General features: G+C 47.2%; 1 protein-coding gene across 2 annotated transcripts in view; it reads right to left on the bottom strand.

The window, feature by feature from the left end:
- Positions 1-23,864, bottom strand: part of KCNJ6 (potassium inwardly rectifying channel subfamily J member 6) — a 139,698-nt gene extending 115,834 nt beyond the window's left edge. Inside the window, exon 1 of one of the 2 annotated variants that reach the window (XM_038760601.1) lies at positions 23,688-23,864. The gene's annotated coding sequence lies outside the window, so the exon portion shown is untranslated. Of the gene's footprint in view, positions 1-21,008; positions 21,070-23,687 lie in introns of those variants that run through there. The other variant, XM_038760602.1, reaches the window with a different exon arrangement.
- Between the last annotated feature and the right edge of the window lie 379 nt (positions 23,865-24,243).

Below are 24,243 nucleotides of genomic sequence, written 5' to 3'. Positions count from 1 at the left end.
TGTATTAAGTGCTAGAGTAGGTACAGTCCATCAGACCAGCCACAGTCCATGCCTCAGGGGGGGCTCACAGTCCAAGGAGGAGGCAGAAGAGTTATTTAATCCCCATTGGACAGGTGAGGAAAGTGAGGCACCGAGAAGTTAAGTGACTTGCCCACAGTCACAGAGCAGGCATGTAGAGGAACGGGGATTAGAACCCAGTTCTCCTGAATCCCAGACCCGGGCTCTAACCATTAGGCCACGTGGGCCTCCACGAGTCATATTTGCAAGGGCCTTCAGTGGCCAGCCCGGTACTAGCCCAGAAATTGCTGGTAGCGGAATTAGCTTGTTTTTCCAGAAGTTGTGGTTCTCCCCATAGTGCCTGGAGTGAAGTCCAATGTGATCCTGCATCCACTGCCTTTGGCCCTCTCCAAGTCCCCCATTTTGAGTAGAAATAGCACTGAAGCCCAAAGAGCAAAAAAGAAAGGGGAAGTGGGATGCCAGTCCTGCCTCACAGGTCAAAGTGTGCCTCAGTGAGGGTGGCCATTTCTGGGTTTTGTATGGCCCGGCCCCTTTATGACTCTATTTATTTATTTATTTATTCATTTATTTTACTTGTACATTTCTATCCTACTTATTTTATTTTGTTGGTATGTTTGGTTCTGTTCTCTGTCTCCCCCTTTTAGACTGTGAGCCCACTGTTGGGTAGGGACTGTCTCTATGTGATGCCAATTTGTACTTCCCAAGCGCTTAGTACAGTGCTCTGCACATAGTAAGCACTCAATAAATACGATTGATTGATTGATTGATTCTCCGCCAGTCGAGGTGCCGGCTTCTGTGGACTCTGTTAGGATCAGCATTTTTATTTCCAAAGCCCAGCCTCCCGCCGCCTCGGCTACTGCCATCGGGTTCAATGGCCCAGAAGTGACTCCTGGGTCCGGCGGGCCTCGGAAAGGGCATTGGGAGACTCGCACAGCCAGGAGAGACGGGCTCAGGGTCACCGGCAGCCTTGGCCAACTCCCACCACACTCCAGGGGATGGCATGACGCTACATGGCCAGTCTGGCATTACATGTGGGATATCCTGTGTGTCTGTGTGGACCTTAGCCCCTCCAACCTCTCTCCTCAACAAATTAATTTCATCTTCAATTCGGTGGGGCGGTGTCGGGGGACGGGGGAAGGCAGATTTGATCACGCTGCCTCTGGGAAGAAGCAGAACCTCACGGTTTCAGGAGGCCAGCTGCAGCTGTCTATGAAGGGAGAAGCAGCATGGCTCAATGGAAAGAGCACGGGCTTTGGAGTCAGAGGTCAGGGGTTCAAATCCCGGCTCCACCACTTGTCAGCTGTGTGACTTTGGGCAAGTCACTTAACTTCTCTCGGCCTCAGTTACCTCATCTGTAAAATGGGGATTAAGACTGTGAGCCCCTTGGGACAACCTGATCACCGTGTAACCTCTCCAGCGCCTAGAACAGTGCTTTGCACATAGTAAGCGCTTAATAAATGCCATTATTATTATTATTATTATTAAGGGAGCACCAGCAGCGAGGACTAGGAGCAGTGCAAGCCGAAGCGGCCCCAGGCGGGTGGTTTTCCTGCATTATCAACACTTCCAGGAGCTGGACTTTTGTTATCACCTCTATGGCTTTGGCTTTAGCGCTGAGCTCTCCTAATTAAGAATTCTCCAGAGGTTTTGTGTGTGTGTGTGCCTGTGGCTTTGTGGTTTGTCCTGAAGCCTGCTGCATCACTTAAGTAAGATGCTCTCTACTTCATTTTCATCCTCAGTAATAAAGGGATGGAAATTTTAACTCTGGATGCCATAGGGATATTAAAGAGAATAGAGGAGGTAGTGGATTTGATCTATGGAGCCAAGAAAGAAGTAAACAGCATTAATTCACCTAGGCTACGATGACGTCCACTTAAAAGTTGAGAAGCAGAGTAGCCTAGTGGAAAAAGCACAGGCCTTGGAGTTAGGGGGCCTGGCTTCTAATCCCAGCTCTGCTACTCACCTGCAGTGTAACCTCAGGTAAGTCACTTAATATATCTGTGCTTCAGTTCTCATCTGTAAAATGGGGATTAAGACTGTGAGCTCCATGTGGGACACAGACGGGTCCAATCCGATTAGCTTGTATCTACCCCAGCACTTAGTACAGTTCCTGGTACATAGTAAGCACTTTAAAAATACCATAAGAAAAACACCAACAAATAAACAAGCCCCACTTAAACTTCTCTGAGCCTCAGTTTCCTCATCTGTAAATGGGGTGGGGCAACTTAGAACCCTTTTGCTGGTGACTTCATTCCTGCCCCTGGCACTGATTTGGGGAGGACCCACCTTCCCCGGTTCCCGGACTGGCTCATCAAGTCCCAACCTGCTCCTCCAGGATCCCGCCCCCCAAAAAACCCTTCCCTTGTGACTCCCCCTGGCTGGTTCCTTCAGTGTGTGAGCATGGGGTTAAAGCGTACCATGGCTTGCCAGGTGGCTTGTTCTTAATCCATTCATGCCCTTCTAATCGGTTCATATAATTAAAGGTAACCTGCCTCCAGGATGAATTAAAAGGTACCATTATTAATATGCCATAATAACCCGTTATGAAGAATTCCGAATAAGGCAGCCCGCACATAGGCGACTTGAAAGTACAACCAATTATCATCCATACAGAAATGACAACTGAGTCTTAAACCTCAATAATCTGAGAGCTGATGAAAAGTTGCTTTTCTGCCCTTTCTGCCGCTTAAATTCCCCTACAGAGTCTCCATCCTAGGAGACCTTTAAGAAAAGAATATATGGCCATCTGCCCCCAGTAGTGCAGTCATTTCCGAGACTGAGGTGGGGCCTTGTCCGAGTGAACCCTTGAGGTATCTTCCATCCAGCTAAGGAACTCTCTACTGGTGAATATCTATAGAATCATTTGAGGTCCACTGCCCAGCGCTGTTTTGCAGCCTATCCTTTCTGGATTTTGTTGATGTTCCTCTCATGGTGACATCAGTGGAGAACAGACGCAATTTGAAATTTCACTCTTTCCCCAACCCCCCCAAAACCCATTTTCATGGTCTGCACATTGCAGCCTGTTCTCTCCTCCCCACCCCCGGACAACTCTCTTCTCTTTCTTCCTGCCCTTTGGGACAGCCTAAAGATGCTAAGCAGGCTCAGGGAGGTCACACTGGCCTCCTACTAACAGAAGGTGGCTGATCCAGGAAGGGAAGGCAGAGATCTTGTTCAGAGTAGTCCCGATCACCACAGAGAGGCTCAGGCCAATCAATCAATTGTGTTTGTGTGGATGGCTGCTTGCTGGGTGTCTTTGAAGGGTGAGGGGACTTAATATGAACCTTTATTCTTAAATGGGGTGTTGTCTCTCCAGTGCCGTAGCACCCCACAAATGCTAACTGGGATAGCAGAGGTGGTCATTGGGGAGTTACTGTTGAGGTAATTGAATAGGCAGCCTCTGGTCAGGGTCCACATAGCAACAAAACATAGCTTGGGAAGAACAGAGGCACACAGCGGTAAAGATAAGGAGGACATACTGCCTGGGCAGCCTAGAACACGGGGAGCAGACTGGCTACAGACGGCGATAAACAGAATGTAATCAGTGGACGGATTTATGGCAACAGAAGGGAGGCTCTGGACGACAGAACAATAAGCAGAGCAATCAATCTGTCAAGGGCAGCTTGTTGGGAATAATGGATGGAACAACAGACAAGGAGCGATACATTTGAAACCACCATTTGCGGTGGGTGGAGGCTAAAGTGTTGGGAACACAACAAGGATCATCAAAGGCCGGGGCGGGGAGCTCTGAGACCAAGTGATTTTTCTGAACTCTGTATCCTGCTGGTAACCAGAGAGAGAAGTGGCACTGTCTTGACTGCTCGTGGGTAGGTGTTGCTTTGGAGTAAAACCGTACAAATCCGATTGAATTCCAAACACTCCCGTGAGCCTTATGGGTGGATCGGACAGGTCAGATTGAGGAATCCCGAGGGAGCCCTTTACGTCCGTCCATTGGTCCCGGAGCTAGAAACCCTAACTAGAACTACCCACAATGTCCTGTTGCCCACACTTATAAAAACCAGTGGGTTTGGAAATATCTCTCTCTGCAGGCTCAAATAGCATTGCCCTGGGTTGGTTTGTGACACTGTAGTATCATATGCACATCGAATAGATTTTATCCATCACGTGTTGCAAAGCTGGCAAATATATCATTTTGAGAACACGAAGGCAAATTCTGGATATAAACTCCCACATGGAAAAAAATGAAGTTATGCAATGGAATTGATTTTGTTTTCTTAAACGTTTTAAAGGATTAAATAAAACAAGACAGCATATGGCGTGTATTTATAAAAAAAACAGTGGTGTAAAAAGACTGTAGGTTGGAATTCTTCTCTTGACACCAAGCATAATTCCCCCTGAAATCAGGTGGCAGGGCCACTTAAGGACACAACTTGGCCTTTTGGAAGCTGAAGGCTTTTGACGGGGGGAGAGAAACCTAAAAGCATAGACAGCCCTGGGAATCCTCTAGCCACTGCTTAGAAGGAAAGAATTTTATCTCCAAGAACTAGAACATACTGTGTTTGGTTTCCAGTGGCTGTGGATTTGTACCCTCCACAGAATTATTTGGGCAGAGACAGGGAAGAAACAGTTTGGGAAAGAGAGACCTGCTTTTTACCTTTTTCCGGAAAAGTAATATAATGGGATTCAACCGCTACAGCATCTGAGAGCCTGTTTTAGAAATGTGGTGAATTCCTTTCCTCTTAATCTAGGTTTTTACTGTTTTAATGGCCACCTACCTCTATCTCTTTCCTTCAGAGGGGTCCCTCAGTGTTCTCCAGGGATTCATGGATCAGTTTTAAGGTGCCCACTTACAGGTGACCCATTTAAAGTCCTAACGGGTCTTCGTGCATAAAACGGAAAGGAGAAGAAATGGAGGCAGCTTAGTTGAGGGGAGCATTGGCGGTTTGAATCATCCGCCTTCAGGGCATGGGTTAGGCCATGTTGGACATGGGGTGCAACTGCCGTGTCAGATGGTTTAGGGAAGCGGCCTGGGGCCTGGGTCAGGGAAGCAAGAACTCCTTGGTTCTCAAATCCACAACCTCATTCATTCAATGGTATTTATTGAGTGCTTATTCTGTGTGGAGAGCCCTGTACTAAGTGCTTGGGAAAGTATAATACAGCAGTAAACAGTGACATTCCCTGCCCACAACGAGCTTACGGTACCAGGTTGTGGGGGAAGAGGAGGAGGTGAAGGGAGTGGTCATAAAGGACAAGCTCCAATGGGTTGGACAAGCTCCAATGGGTTGGAGTGAGGAGAGGCGGTCTTGTGGCTTTCCTACTTGTCTCTCAAAGCCTCAACATGGGGGCTCTGAATAAGGAGGCTGCGGATGCTGACAGTAAGGAAACCATCCCAGCCCGGAGGTCCTCTCTGGTTCTTGTGACTGGTGGCAGTGTGACCAGCCCAAGGAATTAACTCACGAGTGGGCTCAGTGCCCCGGAGTAGGAGGTCTCCACGGTCCCACTCTAGAGCTGGGCTGATGGCTCAATTCTGTGGATTACTTGGGAGACACCTGATCTGGGGAGTGTAGATTCTGGGACATTTGATCTGGCCTCTTTTCCTGTACAGCGTGGCATACTGGATAGACCCCAGGTGTGGGAGTCAGGACCTGGGTTCTGTGCGCAGGGGTGCTGCGCATAACAAAGTGCATGTGCAGTCTTTGCCCAGATTAGCCATGTACGGGCAGAACCAGTGCTAGAACTCAGGTCTCCTGATTCCCAGAGCAGGGCTCTTTCCCCACGCCCACAATAGGGCTCACCAATGAAAACGTTTATGAGGTACTTCAGGAAGGTAAATGCTAACACCTTGTGGTTTCCTATGACACGAATTCCACATTTCAGAGAGCCCAGCATATAGTGAAAAACAGACCTAGCAAATTACATTCATAATTTACTACATTGCTGGGTGTCTTTGAAGGGTGAGGGGACTTAATATGAACCTTTATTCTTAAATGGGGTGTTGTCTCTCCAGTGCCGTAGCACCCCACAAATGCTAACTGGGATGCACCCCACAAATGCTAACTGGGATAGCAGAGATGGTCATTGGGGAGTTACTGTTGAGACAATTGAATAGGCAGCCTCTGGACAGGGTCCACATAGCAACAAAACATAGCTTGAGAAGAACAGAGGCACACAGCGGTAAAGATAAGGAGGACGTACTGCCTGGGCAGCCTAGAACACGGGGAGCAGACTGGCTACAGAGCAGTCAGTCAGTCGTATTCATTAAGTGCTTACTATGCTCAATATCATCTCTGGGGGCTGGAAACTTTTGCCGATGACTTTGGAACCCACATTGATGCCAAAGTGTAAAAACACGGTGGAGTTCTTCCACGGCTTCTCATTAACACTGGATTGAATATTACGCAGTAGCTTCTATTTCAAAAGAAGCCAAAGATTCTCGACATACCACTATCATCTTCATCGCCAGCACTTGGAACAGTGATTGACACAGAGTAAGCACTTGATACCATAATGATAATAATAATAGTGATTATTTTTAAATCACACCTCAAAGTTTCAAAGATCTTCAAATTGCCAACTGAAATCAAAGCATATGTATTAGGCAAGGAAGAGAGCTATCTAATAGGCATTAACCCACTTTTCACCAGATAGTTCTGGATATGTAGTACAGGAATATCTTCTTCTCTTCCTCCTTCCGATAGGCAGAAATCAATCAATCAGTCAGTGGTATTTAGACTGTGAGCCCACTGTTGGGTAGGGACTGTCTCTATATGTTGCCAATTTGTACTTCCCAAGCGCTTAGTACAGTGCTCTGCACATAGTAAGCGCTCAATAAATACAATTGATGATGATTTACTGTAGTTGACTGGGTCAGAGTATTGTACTAAGCATTTGGGAGAGTACACTAGAGTAAGCAAACACTGTCCCTGCTCTTATGAAGGCTGCGATCTAGGGGGCTGTTAGTTGGGCAAAAAGTGGGGCTGTTTTCATGAGGAGAGTAGTTTGACATTTTAGATTGTAACTACTTCCATCTTGGCTGGGAGAAGAACTCTGAATTGACCCAAGGATATGATGTTATGAACAAACCTTAGAGACAAAATTCTTGAGAGTCACGTGGCCTTCGAGATGAAAATATACTTTGCAATGAGGTTCAGCAACCCTGTAGATTTATTGACAGAAGGAAGGCTTTCGGTCTCATTAAGGCCCCTATTAGGCTCCATCGGCTCTACAACAGACCGACAGATTTCCACCAGAATAAACCCACACCGAAAGCACCAGGGAATACCAGGCTTGAAGAAGAGGCTGTCAGCAACAGATGAAAGGCAATCAGTGGCTCTGAATCCTGGGGTTTCAAAAATACACAATGTCGAGGCTGTAGCCCAACCGAAATTGCCCATTTTATGGCCAGGATCTTAATAAAGGTAGACTGTGAGCTCCTAGAGGGCAATGTCCAGTGTCTTTCTTCTGTTGTAGTCTTCCACGTGCTGAGTATAGTGCTTTGAACTCAAAAAATACCATAGATGACGATGATCTTGAAGTTAGCGTTAGCGTTTTTCGCTTGAGGCTGCCAGAGAGACCAACCCAAGATCCAGAAGGGAAGGATGACTTGTACGGAATCCAAAAACCTTTCTATAGCAAAAGAAATGCTTCTTTTTTCAAAATGGAAAAACCAAATCTAGCTAATGGTGCTCCCAGTTTTTGAAAACTCAGTGCTTTCCATGACATGGCCTGAAGTATATTCGAAGCACCATATCTGGGTCAGAGCAGTGGCCTGTTAAGCCCAGTACTCTGTCTTGGGGGGATGGGGAGGATGAGATAGAGGACTAGAGTAATGACAGCCCTCCTTGTCATCAGGTTGAGTTTAAGGGAACTGCTAGGCCATTTTCTCTGGGAACACATTACTCTGGGCAACTTGAAAACTCCAGAGAGGTTTATGTTATTAGTTAAGCATTTACAAGGAACCAACAAGCCCTGTGCTGAGCACTGACTAGATACGGAATAATCAGATTGGACCCGATCCCTGCCCCATAAAGTGCTCCCAGGCTCAGAGGTAGGGAGAGCAGGTATCTTATCCCCATTTTACAGATGAGGAAAAGGAGGCTCAGAGAAATGAATGATCTGCCCTCAGTCCCACAGCAGGCCGGTGGCAGAGCTGGGACTGGAACTTGGGTTTCTAGACTCTCCTTCCACTAGGTCTCGATACTTTGGCAGGCAAGAGGTGGTCTGGTCTCTATCTGCTAGATGCCATGTGTTCTAGAGGCAGATGAAGGAAATTGATTTATCAGAGGGTTTTTCCTGGCTGCCCCCCCAACCCCCCAGGTGAATCTAAAAGTAAAACGGGTTAAGAGTAGGGACACCAAGGAAGAAGAATGATGAAAAACCAAGACTAAGGGAAAAAAGCAAGCTTCTCTTGGAGATGCAGTGAGCCACTATCTCCCCCTCCTCCCTCTGTCAGTTCCCATTTCTAAGCCCTGGGGCATGTGTGTGTTTTCCTTGGACAGTTTTTAAGTGAGTTTTCCTTGCTGGGGAGCCAAGAGAAACCTACATTCTGTTTTTAGCCTTTCTATCTAGGCTCTTACTCTATTATCTCCTCGTGGTTGGCAACTTATGTCTTCCTGTCTCCCCTGTTAGACTGTAAGCTCCTCAAGGGTGGGGACTGCAGCTTTCACCTCCATGTCTTGTGTTTCTGTCATACTTTCTCAGGCACTCGGTGCATTACACTCAGTAGTTGCTTAGTGAATACCATTACTATGTCCTGCACTAGGTACTCAGTAAATACCTTTGATGATGTTGCACCCACCAAATGAGAAGTTTAAGGGAATCCTTTGGAAGGCGTTTCCGGGCCAGGCCCGAATCCAGGCCTCTGGAGGCCATTGTGCCAGGGAGATTCTGGCATATTGCCCAGCAGAGAGGGGTGCCAATTCCCTGGCCACAAAGATAATAGAGCCTGTGGACAATGAATCTTCGTTAAAAGGTGAATTCATCTTCGTCGAGGCAGTGGTGGTGGGGTGGGAGCAGTTCTGGGCCAGTGCTTGTCAAGACAAGAAGAAAATTACCCCTAGCAAAGTGCTCACATATCCTTTTGGCGATAAATCACCTTTATCCCCTCACTTAAGCAGTTATGGCTAATAAGAAACACTTAACCTTAGATTATAAATGAACAGTTCTCACGCAGTTCGGTTTCTGCCAGAAAGAGTCTGTGGGTCTATAAAAATCGCACCTTTTGGCTCTTCCCTTCGAACCCAAACCCATTTCCACTCATGTTGGGGTCCCACAGCTGGTGCCACCACGGGGATTCTCTTTTGCTCCGAACCTTAGGGACAACTCTCAGGTCAATTCCGGTGGCCGTGTTTTATTACGTTCTTAGGCCAAGAGCCCAGATTGTTTGGGAAATGAAACGCAGGTGGATTTGATGGGCGAGCTTCTTTCTGGAATACTAATCCTGTGACTGTGAATTTGGATTTTGGCCTACCTCTTAAAGGTGCACACCTTGTCAAGGCCTTGGGTCTGGGTGGCCATCAACTTCATACAAAGTTGGAGCAAATAAATTTCTAGTTGGTACCACAGGATCCCCAGCTCGTGGAGCTATAAATTTCCAGCCTTTCCCCAGGTAATTCTTAGAAATGTCTAACGCTCTGTCCTTCCTGTCTTCTGCCAGATGCCAATAATATGGAGATCTTAGGGAACTTGGTCAATAGGAATTTTCCCATTTGGAACATTAAGGGGTCAAATTCAAGCCCATGGAATGTTGGTTGGCCACCATTTTTCCTCCAGGGAAGGGAATGGGTTCCTGGACCTCCCCTAGGTAGGGGCAGGGGAATGGAGAACTGGGGATGTGCTCATGGACTAATCTGGGTAAATCTGGACCTGTGTGCCCATGAAGAATCTTAGCAGTTTGGTCCCTTTCCTCTTCTCTGGGGGGTGACCAGGTCACAGAGGGAGGGTGGAGGCCAACCTTCTCCTTGGGCCCCTAACGAACTCGTGAACTCCAGTTCGGTCTCCCCTGTGAAACCATACACAGTCTGCAGGGCTCTGTAGAAAGTGCTAACATTGCCTGGCACTTCATCTGAAGGAAGGAACTTTACCACCTCTGTAGCACTAAGTGGGGGCCAATTTCAAGATGTTAGAAAGAGCTGATTGGTTTTCTGGCTCCCAACCCCAAAGGACCATAGGGAGCCCAGTGCTCTGGGAACAGCTCTGATGATGGTATGGCAGTGGGGGAGGTGGATGTAGGGAAAAGTCATCTAAATCTCTCCCTGCTGCCCCATTATTTTTGCAGCTTCCAACCGAGCAAAGTTGATTGTGACTGCTGAAAAATTTGACCCCTGCCTTTGTACGGGAATGTATTTGGTTAATGGAGAGGGTGATATATCACACGAGAATCCATGAACTTCTCTGAGGAAAGGTACTAAACCAAATCAATCAGTCAGTTAATAGCCGCCCATATGTATGAGATCAGCCCCAGAAATGTCAGAAGCAGCATCCTTAATGTGAAGGATACACACGCAGCCTCATGCGTTATGTTTGTGCGGGGCACTCTCAGTTGTTCTAATAGAAGGAGCTGAGGCATGGAGAGTTGAAATGGTGAATAATCACAAATACACACACACATACGGCTCCCTTCCCTCCCCCTCTCCCCAGACACACATACTCATTCACCTGGCTCCCAGGAAAATAGGCCAGCTTTAAGCCACCATAACTTGCCACCAAATGAAATGAAGCAGCCTGGCCTAGTGGAAAGAATACAGGCCTGGGAGACAGAGGGCCTGGGTTCCAGTCCCAGATCCACCAATTGCCTGCTGTGTGACCTTGGGAAAGTCACTTAACTCCCCTGTGCTTCAGCTCCATCACCTGCAAAATGAGGATTCAAACCTGTCCTCCCTCCTACTTAGACTGTGAACCCCAAGTGGAACCTGATTAACTTGCACCAACCCCAGTGCTTAGTCGAGTGCTTGCCACATAGTAAGTGCTGAACAAGTACCACAATTATTATTAAGCTCGTTGTGAGCAGGGAACAGGTCTTCCAACTCAGTTACGTTGTACTCTCCCAACCACTGAGTATAGTGCTGTGCACATAGTAAATGCTCAATAAACGCAATTGTTTGACTGTTATCTGCTAAAATCAGCCCGCCTCCTGGAGCGATCCAAGCTTCTTGAAGCCGGCACCTAAGAATAGCTGGTGGATGCTGAGGGCAGAGGGGAAAGGTACGGGAGTGAAGACGTGGCCTAGTTCCTTGGAGACAGGTGAGTGAGTGTAGGGCTGCCTAAGTGTGCCTGACAGCTTGGGGGTGGGTGGAGGAGGAGGAGAAGGAAACAGCCCTGAAGCAGTTTGCGCAGAGCTCCAAACCGCCAGAGCATGTGTTGGTTGGGGGAAGAGGAATACTATGTTACGTTTCATCTGCTCTTGGGTATCCACGCGTTTGCTGTGGTTCTAAGCATGTGCACGTGTATACACACACACACACACACACACACTCTCTCTCTTTCTCGGCCTCTTTCTATAGAGGACTATTTAGAACCTAGCTCATTGGGAAGACCCAAATATTGTTACAGTTGTTACATATTAATACACACACACACACACACACAAATGTACAAATGTGTGTGCTGTGCAAACACCTCCCTGCAGACTTCCTTAATTGGTAAGGTAACCCTCATTCCAACCACCTGCAACCTCCTGTCCTTCCAGGGCTTTAATCAATCAATCAATCAATCAATCAATCGTATTTATTGAGTGCTTACTGTGTGCAGAGCACTGTACTAAGCGCTTGGGAAGTACAAGTTGGCAACATATAGAGACAGTCCCTACCCAACAGTGGGCTCACAGTCTAAAAGGGGGAGACGGAGAACAAAACCAAACATACTAACAAAATAAAATAAATAGAAGAGATATGTACAAGTATAATAAATACATAAATAAACAGAGTAATAAATATGTACAAACATATATACATATATACAGGAAGCAGGGTTGATGTAAAAGGTCTTGGGCAACCCCAACACTTGTGGCCAGTCTTTCCAGCTTTTAGTGGGTCACTTTAATACCAATAGTTTGGGTAGTATTTGTCCGAGTGCCAACCGTTTTTCACGGTGTGCGTACGAATCATGCAGGGAGGTGAGGGCGTGGACTACACAGCCCAACTTAGACTTCCAGGGTAACAGTTATTGTTGCTCCTTTGCATGCATTTTGTTCAGGGAGGTGAGGGCTTGCGTGGACTTCACCTCTCAACGCAGACTGTCGGGGTATCAACCGCAATTGTCAGGGTGCACGAGGCTCATACGGGGAAGAGAAGGCTTGGGCTTCACGTCCCAAGCCCACCTCCAGTGTTAGAAATCCAGACCAAGTGCCTGTCCTGCTGACTATTCGCCACCTCCTATCGGTTCCTACAATACAAAGCCCCAAGATATTGGCTGTTGATTACTAAAGAAGCAGTAGTGACACCATGGTGCCTCAGCAGTGCTACTTACAAGCCCAAACACTTCTGTGGACAACACAAAAATCAGTGCTGCCCTTGATTTCCATTACCTGAGCAGTGCACTGTCCAACACTGTACAGCAGAGAAGTAGGAAGTGGTATCAGGGAGGTGAGTGGGTCTTTTGGGACTGGCAGTATTTAGCAACAATAAGGCAGCAGGCTTTGAACCCAACCAAAAGCCTACGGAGCTGTGATAGTGTGCCATCATCTTTAGACCTGGACCAATGTAAAGGCCCCTCTAGACTGTAAGCTTGTTGGGCAGGGAACGTGCCTACCAACTCTGTTAAAATTTACCTCCCAAGTGCTTAATTCAGTGCTCCTGCACACAGTAAGCGCTCAGTTAATGAATACAGTTGTTCAAAGGGCCACATCCAGCTTTTGATGCAGTTTCATCAGCACCACCTGAGAACCGTATTTGCCATCAGATGATAAGTTGGGATCCCCCAGTGAGGAAAGCTTCCCAGCATTAGGGCAGTGCTCACTGCAACCCAGGTTTGCAGAGTGAGACACAGGAGAATGACCATCATCATCATCATCATCAATCGTATTTATTGAGCGCTTACTATGTGCAGAACACTGTACTAAGCGCTTGGGAAGTACAAATTGGCAACATATAGAGACAGTCCCTACCCAACAGTGGGCTCACAGTCTGAAAGGGGGAGACAGAGAACAAAACCAAACATACTAACGAAATAAAATAAATAGAATAGATATGTACAAGTAAAATAAATAAATAAATAAATAAATAGAGTAATAAATATGTACAAACATATATACATATATACAGGTGCTGTGGGGAAGGGAAGGAGGTAAGAAGGGGGGGATGGAGAGGGGGACGAGGGGGAGAGGAAGGAAGGGGCTCAGTCTGGGAAGGCCTCCTGGAGGAGGTGAGCTCCCGGGCCTTGAAGGGAGGAAGAGAGCTAGCTTGGCGGATGGGCAGAGGGAGGGCATTCCAGGCCCGGGGGTCGATGGCGGGACAGGCGAGAACGAGGTACGGTGAGGAGATTAGCGGCGGAGGAGCGGAGGGTGCGGGCTGGGCTGGAGAAGGAGAGAAGGGAGGTGAGGTAGGAGGGGGCCAGGTGATGGACAGCCTTGAAGCCCAGGGTGAGGAGTTTCTTCCTGATGCGTAGATTGATTGGTAGCCACTGGAGCAACAGCAGGATACCCAAGCAGATGCTATAGGAGCATTCACAAGCATAGGGGACGGAACCAACACTTCAGAGACAGTGAAGCAAACCTCCAAAATTGTGATAGCGATGGAGACATTTGGGAGGCAACTGCAACAGACAGTCCAGCTTGGCGGGTGGCAGTTGGGAGGATAGGTCGGAGAAGATTTCAGAACACCAAGGAATTTTTGCAATGGCAACAGGCAATGCAGATGGCAAATACAGTGTAGCCAAGGACTTTTTATATGAACCCAGTTTAGGTGGATTTTCATTTGTGCACAGGTCATAATTTCACCCTTCCCACAGAAAATGTCTTACCATCAATAGTATCATTTTACAGCGAAAGTCATATTGTATAGTTTATGCATATTTGGCATGCAAAATCTACATATTCTCAGAGAATCATACTTCTGTGACTGAAAAATTTTTGAAAAGTATTCTACCAATTCATGTTTTAATATAAGGATGTATCTTAGTCCCAGGAGAACATCACATAATTATTCTCCATTTGTCTGCATGAAGATTTGCTATGTCCCATATTCAATTTACGTAGCACTGCTGCTCTCTGGAGAGCTTCTAGGTGTACAGAAAAATGGATGAGATACCAATGGAAAAAGCACCAGTATGCACTACTGTTATGTGCTATAATAATAATAATAATAATAATATTTATAGTATTTGTTAAGCAGTATGTGCCAAGCTCTCTCCTAAATGCTGGATTATATACAAGACAGACTGGGCAAAGTTCCCATCCCTCATGAGACTCACATTTTAAGAGGAAGGAAAATAGATATTTAATCCCAATTTAACAGATAAGGAAACTGAGGCAAGGGAAAGTAAGTCTGGGGTACTTGAATAGGTGTGCCTGAAGAAAGCAGGGCACCTCCCTCCTCATGCCTAGGATAATTAAAATAATTATGCATGTGGATAATGAAGCATTTTATCAAGATTCCAGATGCTAAAAAAATTATCAGAAGGTAGCCTGATTAATTAGTAGAGCCCTGAAAGAACTCAGGCTGAACTTAAAAGAAACTAGGCTGTGAGCAAGGAAGTACTTGAATTAAAATTGAAAGCACTCTGCTATCCCCACCATCAGCAGGGAATTGTAGTCATCGGTGTGACTTCTGATGTGCATACACTGTGTTCGTGGCATGGGAAAGTGGGAAGAGGTGAAAAACTGTGCAGGGTGACATGTTTATAGAGATTGTTTGTGAGGCTCCTGAAAAAGAAAAAAATACTTCCATGAGGAATTCAGGGGCTCATAATACACCTGCAGACCCAGAGACTGGGAGAAATTGAATATGCCTCCATTACAAATCTGCAGAGAATTCTTCTGAGGACATCAGAAATGAAACTCATTGTTCCAGTGGGTTTTAGAGAGAGAGAGTGTGTGGAGAGAGAATATGAAGGTGTAAGGGACTGTTTTTCCCACTGACACTCATTCAGACTGGTAGGAAATAAAGGGCTTGCAATTTTGTCATCAAAATGGCAAAGCAGTTTGTACAAAGCACTATGCAGATCGAATGAAAGAGTTGCTGCAAACCCAAAGAGGATTCCTCTCCTTTATGGCCCACTTTTTTTTTTCAGTAGGGATAATGCAGACCTTTCTTAACCGTCAAAGCAAGCCAGCAGCAGTTACCAAGAGATTCAACTCTGAAGTTGAACAGTCAAAAGTCATTGCAGTAATTCAGGCCTTAGATATCCATGTTACCTTCCATTAACCAGTTATTTCTCGTGGTAAGGTCTTCGGGGCAATCTGTATCCCTTAAATGTACATATCCTCCATCAATTCCCCCCTCTGTAGTTTATTTAAATGTCTGTCTCCCTGACTAGATTGCAAGATCCTTGAGGGCAGGGATCATGTCTACCAAACTGATTGTCTTGTTCTCTCCCAAGTGCTGATTTCAGTGCTCTGTGTACAGTAAGTGCTCAATCAATGCCATCGATCAATTGATTGGTGTTTTCTGGCTATGTGAGATTCCCCAAAATCTAAATTATCTGGATAATTTGCTGGTATAGAGCCAGCCCTAATCTGGTATTTAGTCATCAGAAAACATGCCCTTTCTTCAAGAGAAACCAAGCTTCCAGTTCCTCCACCTGTACACATCCTCCAACCAACCCCAACGGGCTATGTTGTTCCATTCAAGGTGGACTCTTGTTTTTTCTGTTTCCCAGCCCCTGCCTAGCCTGAGGCTTGGTGGGAGATTGCAGGATTGTTGGTCTCAGATGAGCCCAGAGATTAGGGTGCAGGTGGTGAAGAGCAGCAAGCAGAGAGATGGGGGCATGGAGCAAGCAGAAAAACGCAAGCAGAGAGATGGGGGCATGGAAGGAAAGCCCTTAAGCATCAGTCAATGCACGTTTGATGATTTAAAATTAGAACTGGATTCAAGCAGTGCAAAAGCAAAGGAGAAAGCTTGATTTTATTTGAGTGATCACTTTTAGAATAGGCCCTGAAGTAATACCGCCTTCGATGCTTATCAGTGAAAAACTTTCAGTTGCCTCACATTCAGGAGATACAAATCAGGCCACTCAAGAGTCCTCCTGATAAGAGATGCTGCATGTCTTAGTGGAAAAAGCACGGACCTGGTAATCAGAGGACTTGGGTTATAGTAATCATAATAATAATTGTGGTATTTGTTAAATTGCCTGACACTGTTCTAAGCATCAAGGTAATTGGGTTGGACACAGTCCCTGTCCCACATCGGGCTCACAGTCTTAATCCCCATTTTACAGATGAGTTAACTGGGGCATAGAGAAGTTAAGTGACTTGCCCAAAGTCACACAACAGACTGGTGGCAGAGCTTGGATTAGAACCCAGGTCCTTCTGGCTCACAGACCCGTGTTCTGTCCACTAGGTTCTAAACCTGGCTCTACCACCTGTCTGCTGAATGACCTTAGCCAAGTCACTTGTCTTTTCTTCAATTCCCTCATCTATAAAATGGGGATTAATAATAATGATGGTATTTGTTAAGCGCTTACTATGTGCGAAGCACTGTTCTAAGCGCTGATTAAATCCTCCTCCCTCCAATTTAGACTGTGAGGAACCTGATTGTCTTGTGTAGAGAAGCAGTGTGGCTTAGTGGAAAGAGCACGGGCTTGGGAGTCAGAGGTCTTGGGTTCTAATCCCGGCTCCACCACTTGTCAGCTGTGTGACTTTGGGCAAGTCAGTTCACTTCTCTGGGCCTCAGTTACCTCATCTGTAAAATGGGGATTAAGACCATGAGCCCCACGTGGGACAACCTGATTACGTTGTATCTGCCCCAGCGCTTAGAACAGTGCTTGGCACATAGTAAGCGCTTAACAAATACCAACATTATTATTATTATTACATACCCCAGCGCTTAATGCAGTGCTTGGTACATTGTAAGCACTTTTCAAATTCCACAATTATCATTATTATTTATGTCTGTTGGACAAATAATCATGCCTGAACAACAAGCACAGTTTCTCCTGTAAGGATGCAGTCCCTATCCGATTCACCAACCTGGACCCAGTGTTTGGGGATCAGAATTTGAGGAACTCTATGGAAGATTGAGGCCAAGCCCCAGGAGAAGCTGTTCCACCCGGCCCATTCTCTCTCAAGTTCTCCCTGTTTCTTTAATTTTTTACAAAAGGTAACATTTTCCCACTTTCAGTAACACACAGCAGAAGGTTTTTGTTGGTGGTGAAAAGGTGTTGTTCCCTTGGGTCTTGAGTAATGGTAGTGATGGTATTTATTGAGTGCGGCGTACTGTGAGAACTTTGGAAGTACACAGAAGCACAAGGCATGTTTCCTGTCCACAAAGAGCTTACACTCTAATGCAAAAGGAAGCAATGTTCACAAGCAGTAGAGCATGAATAAATATAGACTTATACACAAGTGCTGAGGAGGGGAACAAATAAATGCCTAAATGCAAAGTCAGCTAGAGTTGATAAGATTTGGCGGGCTGGTGGTCATGGAAGACATGTTGGAGGAGATGGGATTTAACAGAATTACTCAAGAAGTGTTGTAAATGCTGAGAACTCTCATTTGGGAAACACTGTCTGCTGCTGGATTTACTGAGCTCAACTGGAAGGCATGTGTTGCAAGGTATAATTGCCTCACCTGTAAAATGGAGACAACTTTGCTTTCCCTGCCTTTTAGATTGGGGCCCTGTCGGGGACTGGGACTGTACTCAATCTGATTTTTTTCCATCATCTATCCCAGTACTTGCACTGGTGCTTGGGTCACAGCTTAATAAATACCGTAATTGTAGACATGGACAATTGTGGTTTAAAATAAAAAGCAAGTTTTGCAGCAGCCCCTAAAAGGTATTGAATCCTTCTGTGCTCTGTCTCTCTAAAAGCTGCAGCTGGTAGGGACAAGGAAATCTTGTCATGAATTTGAAAATTCCTTCTTAACCTGGACCTTGCAAGTCACTTAGCTTCTCTGTGCCTCAGTTCCCTCATCTACAGAACAGGCATTCAATACGCCTTCTCCCTCCAACTTAGTTTGTAAGCCTCATATGGGACCTGCTTATCTTGTGCCTACCCCAGTGCTTAATAAAGTGCTTGGCACATAGTAAGTGCTTGACAAATACAACAATAATAACAATTGTTATTATTATTATTTTCTACTGTATTACAACGAGTAAGAGCCTATTAGAGTGTGGATCAGAGCACCAGAATATTTGGGTTCTAGTCTTAGATATGCCAGTAGCCTGCAGTGAGACCTTGGGCAAGTCATCTAACCTCTCTGGACCTCTGTTTCCTTATCTGTACAAGGGGAATAAGATTCCTGCCCTCCCTCCATCTTAGATGGTGAGTTCCATGTGGGAGAGGGTCTCTGTCTGATTATTTTGGATCCATCCCACCACTTAGCACATTGCTTGGCTCTGAGTCAGAACTCAATACAATCTTTAATTACCACTCAATTTTAGGAGTTAATGTTATAAAATAGCGTAAAGAATGTGCACTGGTAAACATTTGTCCCTGGAGAAAAAAATGGGCCAGAATACCTCTGGGCAGTAACTGCTGCTAGGAGCATCACTCCCTTCCATGTGTACCTGGTTATGTTACTAAAAGTCAACCTTTAAAGTTCAGCTTTCAACTGAAGTGACACACCAAGGCTATGCCTCTTGCCTGCAGGATACAGCCCAGGTATTTGTATTTAATTTCATATTTTTTTTGTAATGTCAGAGCAAATCTTCCATCCCCAGGGCACTCTCTGATGTCAGTGAGGGAAGATTGGATGGGAGAATGCCAGGAGGTTCAGCTCCTAATCAACCCATGAAGCCTAGTCTTTGGCTCCTTTTAAATGGAACATCTATTACTGCCATGCCTATGCATTTTAAAGTTTGAAAAATTCCAAATGTGCGAAAGAACACATTTTAGAGATGGTCAGCATTGAGAATATCCTTTTGAAAGGCAACACTCTTCCCAGGACCGTGATGCTCTCGCCTCCCCCAGTCCACAAATGGTTTAATTGTTGTGGACTACAATCTGGGAGCCTGGTCATCTCGGGGGAAAGCCGAAGATGAGCTATGATTCTCGGCTACCAGTCCATCCATGAACTGGACATTTTGGGAAGGAAATGTTCTCTAGCTGCTAACAAGTGAACAGGATTGACGGGTTCTAGTTTCTGACTGAAGGCAGGGCCTCTTTTGCCTTGCTAACCCCTGTCGATGAAGTAGAGAGGATAACAGAGACATAAAGGGGACTGCATAAGAGGCAAGTGCAACATTTCCAATTCTGTTAAGAAAAGTCTATTGTTAAAGTCTATTAAGAAAGGGGTAGCAAATTGGTTAACTTGTATCTACCCCTGTGCTTAGAACAGTTCTTGACACATAGTAAGCGCTTAACAAATGCCATACAAAAAGAAAAAGGCTGGGGAGTGCATCTCGGCTCAGACTGTTCAAATGAGGAAGCTTCTCCTTGCTTGGGTTTCAGGCAGATTGGGGCAGGTGATCTCAGCGTTCAATTTAGTGTCCTGGAACAAACATTCCCCATATTCCCCATATCCCCGTATCCATATCCTCATCAACCTAACACCCATCCGTAGCACTTTAATTCCTCTAGGCGTATTTAATGATTTACTCTGCTGTTTCATCCTTAGTCATACTATTGCCTGTTACATCCTCGTTCTCCTGCTCCCACTATTTGTAAATAATTTAAATCCATTTCCTTCATTAGACTGACACTTCATTGAGGCCAGGGACCATCCATCTTGCTTCTGCTGCACTCTCCCGAGGGTTTAGTACAGTGCTTTTGCCCGCAATAGGTGCTCTAGAAATTCCATTAATTGGTTGGTTGCCAAAATGGAAGTTGAAGGGTTTGGAAGAGTTAGTGCATCTCCCTGTTGCATCCCACATTCCAGAGAACGAATACTTTACCCCAGGCTGTGCCTCAGTAGTAACCGTCCTATGGTTTATTTTCTAATCGGAAATACTGTTCGTTTGTAAAGTGAACATCAACAACAATCCCATGGCATAACCAGACATTCACATGAGCCATTCAGAGATTTTGCGTAGGTAAGAAGTCCAGAATCTAGCGAGTCTATATTAAGTGCACAAGCCCCACACCTAATACAAGATCTGATTGACTGGTATTGATGAAGACATTTTCTAAAACTGGATCATTTGCATGTTTTGTTTTTTTCTCTTGAGAAGTCATTGTATTTTTAGAACCCGAAAGGGCATGGTTGGGTTTAACCTAGTGATCTAAAGTTCCTCATAATTTAATTGGTAATTAAATTCCAATTCTCTCAGGAAGATGAGCCTGGACAAAGGGCTAGGACTGGTTACTCCAAGGTATTCCTTCTTTCATAATGCCCAATCTGTACTTCACAGCACACCCCAATGCCCCCCAGATCCCATTCTGAACAGATTGGACCAAACAGGCAAATTTCCACATCTTTCAGGGACAGAGAGGCAAGACAGAGTGGGCTACTTCTCAGGCCTGGATTTCTGCTTTATAACGGCCCTTTTGCCTCCCCTAGCAAATGCTCAGAAAGACTCCGCTATGCGAACCTCCTGATCCACCCCAATTCCCGGGGCTTAGCCATATCAGAATTCTCCAAACATGATGATCCGAAAGGTAATAGCGAACACAGACGGTTGGGAAATAAAGCTAGAAAACTCCTAATGAAACCATTTCGCCTAGAGGAAATAACAAGCCCACGCCAGCTCCAGCAGCAATAAGCCGAGGTTCCTAAAAAATAGCTGCCCTTAAGCACCTCAGTGGTTTCCCAGTCCGTTCTGCAAAGCTTCAGCTTTCAAGGCATTCGAACCTCACTAGGCCACATCTCAGAGCTTCTCCAAAAAGGGGTTTGTATTGGGGTCGGCCTCCGGCTCCATGGTTAACCTCTCCCTAGTTTCTTTTCGGTTGCCTCAGTGGGAGAGACACCTTCAAATTTGGAGGGAGTGGGAGAAACTTACCTCTGCGTCCTTTGGCTTGTTGATACGGAACTGGGATTTTAGGTCACCGTTCCCTTCTGCCCTGGTGTCCTTCGGTTTGTTAGGTGAGAGGAGGGAAGCTAACGATTGCGCCCGCTCGTCTTCAGTCCACTGCCGCCCCTGAGCCTCAGGAAAATCGCCCGAGCTCGCCCAGTTTCCACTGGCCGACAGCTGTGCCCGTTTCTCCCAGCAAGATGCCAACTGCCCTACCTCTACAGGTCTAGGCTCAGTTGGTCGTCGGCTGGTGGATGAGCGGTCGGTCCCTGGGCCAGTCCCTGCCTGTCTCTGCTCCGGTCCAGGGCTCGGCTGGCAAGGGTCACCAGCCACCCAGGTTGCCGCAGCAGTGCCCCGCTGCCACCTGCACCCCTCGCCCAAGTTGGAGCGGTCGACCAGCCGGCCTGCGGGAGGCCGAGGCCCGATGGGTGCAACCGGAGACGGTTCGAGGCCTGGAGCATCCTACTCTCCCAACTCCCACTTCAGGCGTGTGTGTTTTCCTGAGGACCAGACCGGTTTCTCCCCAGCTCTGGCCGTTTCATTGTCTTTGCTTTTCCAGCCCTGCTTCCCGTGCGGGAAGTGATCTGCCAGCACCACCCTCCATCCCCTGTCACCCCGGGAATTATCCCCGACCTCAGCTCCGGAGCTGGCGCCCCTGGAAGACTTCGCCCCCCGGACCTGAGCTCAGCCGGGGAGACCAAGGGCCGCCCGGGCCCTGGCCGTGGTGCTGACCGCAGAGACCCGCACCTGGACATCCCCCAAACCCCCCCAAGGCCGGACCCCTCTGCACCCCAACACCTGCTGCCCCCCAAACCGCCCGGCCAGCTTGGAGCAGCGGGGGCCCCGGTAAGGAATACAGGAGAGGCACCAAGGCGTCGTTTCCTGGGCTTGGTTGTTTGCTTTGGGCCTTTTTTTCCTTCTTCTTCTTCTTGATGCTAGGAAAGTTTTGCCCTGCGTTTCCTATGTAATTGTAGCTGGGTTTTTCCAGGTCGCCATGGTGATCTGGAGCGCTGTCTTTCTCCCCGCTCGAGAGAAAATGGGCATCGCTACATTAACCCAGTCCTGCTATCAGCTCGTCCCTCTTTCTAACCAGCCCTTTTTCTCTCTCGACCCAGGGACCCTTCTCCGCCTAGTTGAGTAGGAGAAGAAAAAGAGACAGAAAAGCCAACAGGGACTGCGTGCCCCGTTGGCCCACCTGGTTGCGGGACTGCCCCCACGCTTTTTCTAGATTTCTCGTTGACTTTTGCAAAGAGAAGCAAGAGGATGGCTTTCGAACATAAGGCCACCGGGAATTGGCTTCCGGATTGAAATTGGTGTTTGGGTTTGGGGAGCAGCGTGGCTTAGCGGAAAGAGCAGGGGCTTGGGAGTCAGAGGTCATGGGTTCTAATCCCGGCTCTGCCACTTATCAGCTGTGTGACTTTGGGCAAGTCACTTAACTTCCCTGTGCCTCGGTTACCTCATCTGGAAAATGGGGATGAAGACTGTGAGCCCACGTGGGGCAACCTCATTACCCTGTATCAACCCTAGCGCTTAGAATAGTGCTTGGCACATAGTAAGCGCTTAACAAATACCATTATTATTATTATTTTGGTTCTTCCAAAAACTATGATGCACACCTGCACCTCCATCCCCCTCTCCCATTTCCTTTCCCCCTTCCCGGACCGTGGTGATGGGGGAGGAATCCCCACCCCAAACACAACACATACACACACACACACGGTTCTCGACGTGCAGTATTAAATGAGAGGCATGCCTAGGCACTGATACTGCCGTCCACGGGATTTCAAATAGGGAGCTTGGAGATCTCTTGTAAAACTAACGTCGCATCATTTGGAGCCAACGGCACCTCCGAGAGGGAGCAAGTGCAACGGAAAACGCGCCAACACGCTCTTGAGACAGAAATGTGTGTCTCCCCCCACCAATCCTCCCTCTCCCCTCCTTCCCAAGGAAAACGCTTGGGAAGTCCCATTTGATCCGGGGGGATCTGTCGGGTGCACGGCCCTTGAAATCCCTCTGACTTCTAGGGAGACCCTGGACCTTTTCGGGGGTCCCTGGTTCATTATGACACCGACGGACTAATGAGTTTCCGTCTCGAGCTTTCTGTCTGTGCGCCCTCTCCCTCTTTCTCCCACAAACACACACACGCTCGTTTTATTTATGTCTGTCTCCATCAAGCAAGAGCAAGGATTCGGATTTTGCGAGGAGACAATGAAGGGGGCTTGGGGGAGCTGACTGGGTTATGAAAACATCGCCCGACATCACTATCAACTAGTGTTTTCAACCTTTGTTTTCCAAGGGCTGTTGAAATGATTCCCGAAATCGTTTTCCCAGTCTCTCCCAGACAGGGCAGGTACTCCCTTCAATCCCCCCCACCCCGCCTGAAAAATGAAAAAATCTCCCCTCTCCCCCTTTCTTTCCCCCCTCCGTCCCCCCCCCAGCTCCCCGTTAGTTTTCAGTGGCTGATGAGAACCATATGAAACAGATTTCCCTTCGGTTATGTAACTGGCTTCTCCCTCGCCTTTCGGCTGATTTGGGAATCGTGTTTCTCAGCAGAGTGGAAAATGCATGCAGCGACGGCGAAAAGGCAGGGGGGGAGGAATGCCAACCGCCTGGCCCCAATTTACAAAAAGCTTCTCATCCTCCACCAAACTAACTAGATCGTCTTACCTATTGTGGCCAGGCTGGGTTCACTCAGTCATCATCTCCTCCCTCGGCCCGGATCAGGGATGGGCCGGTCGATCATGGGTCACTGAGGGATGGGTCGCAAAAAAATAATGCGTAAAATAAATAAAAATAAAAAAAAATAATACTAAAGAAGAAGATTCAGACGGCCAAACGTGAGATGAAGCCTAGGAGGCTGTCAGGAGCCTCCATCCTCCTCCGTGTTGGTCCAGCTCCGGTTCCCGCCTTCCTCCTCCCATCCCCCCCCCTTCCCCATTCCCACCCCCCCTCAAACCCTCCGCCCCCCGGCCCAGGTGTCGCCGGCTTGGGAAAGAATCCGCCTGGCGAAGGGCAGAGGGGAAAGGCTATCGGGAGCGGAGGGCTGGGCGGCTTCAGCGCTGGGGAAGGAGCGGGAGGAGGGAGAGGAGGAAGGGGGGGGGGGCGGTGGGAAGCCAGACAGGAGTGGAAGAAAAATCTCAGGCCGGGAGAAAAGTGATGGGGCCGCGCAGAGAAACGTCACGAAATCCGCAGATTCATGAATGCTACTCAATTTCAGCCCGAG

The sequence above is a fragment of the Tachyglossus aculeatus genome, chromosome 18 (assembly GCF_015852505.1).
Source record: "Tachyglossus aculeatus isolate mTacAcu1 chromosome 18, mTacAcu1.pri, whole genome shotgun sequence".
Lineage (NCBI taxonomy): Eukaryota > Metazoa > Chordata > Mammalia > Monotremata > Tachyglossidae > Tachyglossus > Tachyglossus aculeatus.
This window is presented reverse-complemented; position numbering and strand designations above follow the sequence as displayed.